Source organism: Fukomys damarensis, unplaced genomic scaffold (genome assembly GCF_012274545.1).
Source record: "Fukomys damarensis isolate Sample0158 unplaced genomic scaffold, DMR_v1.0_HiC HiC_scaffold_17, whole genome shotgun sequence".
NCBI lineage: Eukaryota > Metazoa > Chordata > Mammalia > Rodentia > Bathyergidae > Fukomys > Fukomys damarensis.
This window is the reverse complement of record NW_022900929.1, coordinates 43,440,596-43,446,545: the sequence shown is the minus strand read 5'-3', so window position 1 is coordinate 43,446,545 and position 5,950 is coordinate 43,440,596. Positions and strand designations below refer to the sequence as shown.

Sequence of the window (5,950 nt, the reverse complement as noted above, 5' to 3'; positions counted from 1 at the left end):
TTTTTCTTTCTTTTTTTTTTTTTCTTCCCTAATGGACTTGACACTCTCTACCTTCTATCACTTTTTCTTTTTACCTTCCTCTGGAGCACCGTCGCTACCTTCGACCTGGGTCCGGGGTTCATGAAGTGAACGGTAGACTTACTGCGAAGATCAGGCGCAGCGGTCAGTCCTCCGGAGCACCGTCACTGCCTTCGACCTGGGTCCAGGATTACATATCCTCATCTATTTTCAGGTCCCTGTTCAGGCGCCACTTGTTGAGAGCCGCGACGTCAGGATCCTGCCAGCAGGTCCTAAACCTGAAAGGACAAGGACAGAGACGGGAGGCACCTTTCTTCTAAAGTTCCTTGCTTGCTTGCTTGCTTGATTACAGAACCTCTTCCTTTTATACTCTCCAGCTGCATGGGAGCGAGGGCTGCATGGGAGCGAGAGTACCGCCCACACATTCCAAAGGGAAACAATAGCAACCGTTATGGGTTACATCTGCTACCAGCTGAACTCACCCGTGGCTATGGGCGAGAGCCCGTCTGTGCCAGCGAGGTGATTCAAAGTTCAATCATGGCTAGGCCTGTGTCAAGGCTCACCATAATGGCTCGCCATATTACAGTATATAAGGATTCATATAATTATAGTAATTATTGCTACTTTTCTGGTATACAAAATGTACTCATATTGTTTGACAGTGCAGGTTTTCCAGCATATTGTTTATGATAATAACCTTTTGGTCCAGGTATTCTCCCTTCTTTTCTGCTCCACTTAATTATGATTACAGATATGTTTACAGACCTACCACTATCCTTGAACAGCTTGAAGCTGGGTTTCCACTGAGGAGACCAGATTGGGACCCCCCAACACTGGAGCAGCAGAGAGAACTCCAGGATGTGTCTTAGTGCACAAGTGGAGACTTTATTGTCCAGAACAAGGATTTAATGGAACTGGTTGGGCTATACTTCAGCAACAAATGGACGTATTAAATGAAGAAGTCGAAGGATTGTGGTTGCATACTCAACTGGACTGTGATTCCAGATTCAACAGCTCTACTCCCTTTCCTGTCAAAAACCATTCTGAGGAAGTCCGACGACTTTCGTCATTGTTGTGAGGTGTCGCAAACCGGCGACACAGAGCACTGTCCCGCAGTGCCTCAAACCTGAAAGAGCAGCAGGGTGGAGATGGGGCAGAGAGAATGGAAGGACGCCAAGACAAGAGTCTGATCAAGGCGACGTTTATTGCAGGCAGGCATCAGCCTTTTAAAGGAAAAGGCCAAACTATTATGGGCTAGGATTACCATAGTAACCTTAACAACCGCTCCACGGGAACAAGGGTTCACACGGGCAAGAGAAAGCAGGCTCAAGAAAAACAAATTAACAACACTTGCAACTAATAATCATGATTCCCACAATAGGTGGAGGAACTTAACAAAATGGAGTTACAACACCTGACTCCTATAGATAACATCAGATCTTTAACAGGAAGCACCTGACTCCTACAGAGCTTTAGCTGTCCGAGTTTCTCCCATGCAGGGTCAAAACAAGTTTAACATGTGCAGTCCTTAAAAAGGAACAAATGTTGTCTTTCAAAAAGCCAGTGGGCCATGGCTGGCTTCCCACACAAAGTGAATGGTGCATTTGTCCCATACTGAGCTGTAGCTATTTTTAATTCTTTGACCATCTTGAAATCAATGGGTTTGTGCCCTCTTACCCTGTTACCTTGGCCATCTAATTCTTCGATAACTGGATAAGCATAAAAGCTGAAGTTGCCTAAGTCCTCTCCTTCCTTTTCGGCCTCTCTCAGTGCTTTCTGGAGGGGAGTGAACTTATGGAATCTTTCTTCCCCATTTGATATTACCTTTTTATCTATCTTTATTGCTTCTAATTTTCTAAGGAGTGATTGTTTTTCCTCTGCTAACTGAACTCTTTTCCTTAATTGTTCTACCTCTGAGATCATATCTGAGTTGGGGTCTTTTATTTCTCTTATATCAGGTTCAATAGGAGCAGTGGGAGGAGGACGAGCAGTTAATATAGCTCCTACAATATCATTATCTTCATTGTCTCCCTCAGACTCTGAGGAGCTTTCAGTTAGATCAGGATACAATTTTGACTCTCTCTCCTTATGTTCTGAATTTTGTGATTCAACTTCTCTTAACTCCTCTAAGGTTTCTTTGGCTTCTCTGAGGTGTTCATCTAAGCCTTGTGCATCCCTTTTCTGTAAGCACTCATTTATTAAAGACCAGAAAGAAAATGTAATGGCTGGTACACTGTCAGAATTATGACTTCCTAATTTTTTATTTAATTCTTCTCCTACTCTAGACCAAACATCTCCAGTTATTTCCTCTACATCACTGAACCAAGGACAAGTTTCATCCATATAATCAAGAAATTGAAACAATGACTTTTTAATTGCCTTAATTCCTTTCTCACTGAGTAAAGACTGAATTGCTGTGCTAAATTTCATCTTAGATCCTATATGCCCCATTGGTACCTGCTTCTCCGAGGATTTTCCCTGCCGGGCGTTCCAGACAGCGGTGTCCTCCTTGTTTCGACTCGGCCGAGCCCTTTTTGATAGCAGGCTTCTTCTGATTACTCACCGCTCGCCGCTATAATTTCAGGTCCCTGTTCAGGCGCCAGTTGTCGCGAACCGGCGCCTCAGAGCACTGTCCCGCAGTGCCTCAAACCTGAAAGAGCAGCGGGGTGGAGATGGGGCAGAGAGAAAGGAAGGACGCCAAGACAAGAGTCTGATCAAGGCAACGTTTATTGCAGGCAGGCATCAGCCTTTTAAAGGAAAAGACCAAACTATTATGGGCTAGGATTACCATAGTAACCTCAACACCCGCTCCAAGGGAACAAGGGTTCACACGGGCAAGAGAAAGCAGGCTCAAGAAAAACGAATTAACAACACTTGCAACTAATAATCATGATTCCCACAATAGGTGGAGGAACTTAACAAAATGGAGTTACAACACCTGACTCCTATAGATAACATCAGATCTTTAACAGGAAGCACCTGACTCCTACAGATCTTTGGCTGTCCGAGTTTCTCCCATGCAGGGTCAAAACAAATTTAACACGTGCAGTCCTTAAAAAGGAACAAATGTTGTCTTTCAAAAAGCCGGTGGGCCATGGCTGGCTTCCCACAGCGAGGGTCTTGGAATCGGACATTTCTAAATGCAACTAATCAGTTGTCATTGGACATTGAGATCTTGTGTGGTGTTCATGCTAATTCTATCCGGCTTGATTTAGATTTTGCTACAGAAGTTTGGGAAAATTTGAAAAAGATGTTTTCATCTTCTTGGATTGTTATATGGCTTATTGTTGTTACTGTTATGATTGGTTTGTGTATTTTGGGTTACTGCTCATATCGATGCTGGAAGCGTTCCCAGTTTAAATATGAGCATTTAGCTATGGCTGTACAGGTTTCTTTAGATGATGATACAACACGCATGGCAATTTACTTGGCTCAGGCTCGGCGTGCTTAGATCCCCCGCCTTGGGATACTCAGTGATGGGTAAGGACGGAAGCTTCTGTCTACCAACCTAAGACAGGTCGTATTGGGACATAAGCCCTGCGGCTGATGATGGGTAAGGAGATGGAAGACTTCTGCCTCCTAAAACAGAGGTTCCTTGGCTGATGAGTTGCTAGCATTCTTCATGCTATCAAAGAGAAATGGGGGAATTATGGTGAGTCATCACAGTGAGCCTTGACATAGGCCTAGCCATGATTGAACTTTGAGTCGCCTCACCGGCACGCACTTACTGTCGCCCATAGCAACAGGCGAGTTCAGCTGGTAGCAAGATGTAACCCATAATGATTGTTATTGTTTCCATCTGGAATATGTGGGCGGTACCCTCCCTCCCATTCAGCTCTCGCTCCCGTGCAGCTGGAAAGTATAAAAGGAAAAGGTTCCATAACAAAAAATAAAGCAACCAAGAAAGGAACATGAGAGGAAAGGTGCCTCCTGTCTCTCAGTCCTCGTCCTTTCAGGTTTAGGACCTGCTGGCAGGATCCTGACATCGCGGCTCGCGACACTAGTTTTTTGCTGGCTGCTAGAATAGTTGAAGGTCAATGCAATATTCCATCCATTCATGATGTGATCCAGATTAGTCAATGTAAATGTACTGTTTCTGATAAACAGATGGAAAAAATTTCAGAAAAATTTCACTATCAATTGGAAGCTACTACTGCCTTAAACTTTTGCATTTGTACCATACTATTTGTTATAGAGAGCACACATGAAACCACTCGTTCAAGTAGGCTTTTTGTGAGGAAATGACTAGTTTATTCCAGTAAACAGAGACTAAAATTAGGGATAGATGAAATCAAGGAAAAGACAAATTTATTATATCCATGTGTGGATGGGCTGACATTGGGAGAGAGCTATAGCAGCAGCAAGCTGGGAGACATTTCATCCACAGGTGGATGGGTTAACACCAGGAGAAGGATATTAGCAGCTAATGGGAAAGTAATTAGGTTTATATAGGTATTGAAAAGCGGGTTTATCATATGTCCGAGTTCAAGGGCAGTCAGCACAGGTGTGTAGACAATCGCTGGACTTCTCACTGAGGAGACTGTCTTCTGTTTACTTAGAAATAGCCTGTTGCCTGCTGAAAGCAGCCTATTTACTTGGCCTGTCTGCTTGTGAAGATCTCACTTAAGTGAGGCATGATACTATTGTATTTTGTCATACCTCACAAAGGAAAGAAATACTGAGCCTTGATAAACTAGGAGCTCAGCTGAAAGCTTGAAACCAATGACTTGTCTTTTCAAAAGCAAAACCAACTGTTAGTTTTGTGCCTTTTCAATTTGAAAGTAGAAACTTTAAAATCTGTTGAATTATTGGAAACTCCTTTTCTTGTTAAAAAAAAAAAATCCAAGATTAATGACATTGAGTACCTTTATTGGAGGGAGTTTCTAAAAGCCTCCTTGAATATCCTTCACCAGAGTGTTGCAAACCAGATTTTAAGAAGTTGGTTTGGATTGTTTCAAGACACAGCCCAGAACCTCCTACTTCGGTGTTCCCAGCTGCCAGCTATCTCTGGGGGGGAGGAGGGGGGTGTTGATGAAAGTGAAAGTGAAAGTGACCACTCCTGAAGAAATGACTTGTGAAGAGACCCTCCAGACTCCCTTTCTAGGGATCAAGAGTGCTCCTTCTTTTTCTAGTTCAAAGTGACATAGACACTGCGTTTTCCATCTTAGAACTCTGGTTGTTCCATGTTAGAATTTAAAGCATGGGTGCGGTTTCAAAGCAATAAATGGGGAAGTGCATGGTTTTCTGGTACACCTGTCACAGAGGCAGAAATTACATAGATTGGTGTACCAACCTTCTATTTATTATCAGATCAGATCTGGCCTAACTTTATTTTTAACCCTAAACCATCAAATGGGTTAGTGCCTCTTAGTTAACACTACTTTAAACATTGGCAGTATATTTTTCTCATAGATCTTTAGCGACAGTGGACCCTCAAGTTTCAACCTGTCTGACATATGAACAGCTTGTAAGTTGAACAAGGGAACAGTGAAATTGACAAATGTTGATTTAACAGCATATTTTGTCTCATTTTCTTATATTAAAAGTATCTGCATGATTATATTTTATTTCCTTTGTAATGCATATTTCAAAAATAATGTGTATTAATGCATGGATGGCAAAATTTGAATATGAAGTAAAAAAATTCAAGTGTTTATAATATTACAGTTTTAAGTAAATCTGCTGTGATACAGCCACAAGAATGGGGATAAACTACACACATAAGATTTTGTTCACAGAATTTTTAACTTGATAAGCTGTACATGAAAATGTAAATCTTTAAAAATGTAAATAAAATATTGTATTTTATTGTGTGATAGTCATCATTTTATATAAATATAATTGTGTATCCAGTATTATAATCAGACACTGATGACATACTATTTTTTACGGATAAGTCCACATTTATTGGATATTCTCCAGAGTGGACCTT

At 41.8% G+C, this 5,950-nt stretch overlaps 1 pseudogene; it reads left to right on the top strand.

The window, feature by feature from the left end:
• The window catches only part of LOC104850462, a 23,681-nt pseudogene extending 18,495 nt beyond the window's left edge, over positions 1-5,186 (top strand).
• Positions 5,187-5,950: the final 764 nt, after the last annotated feature.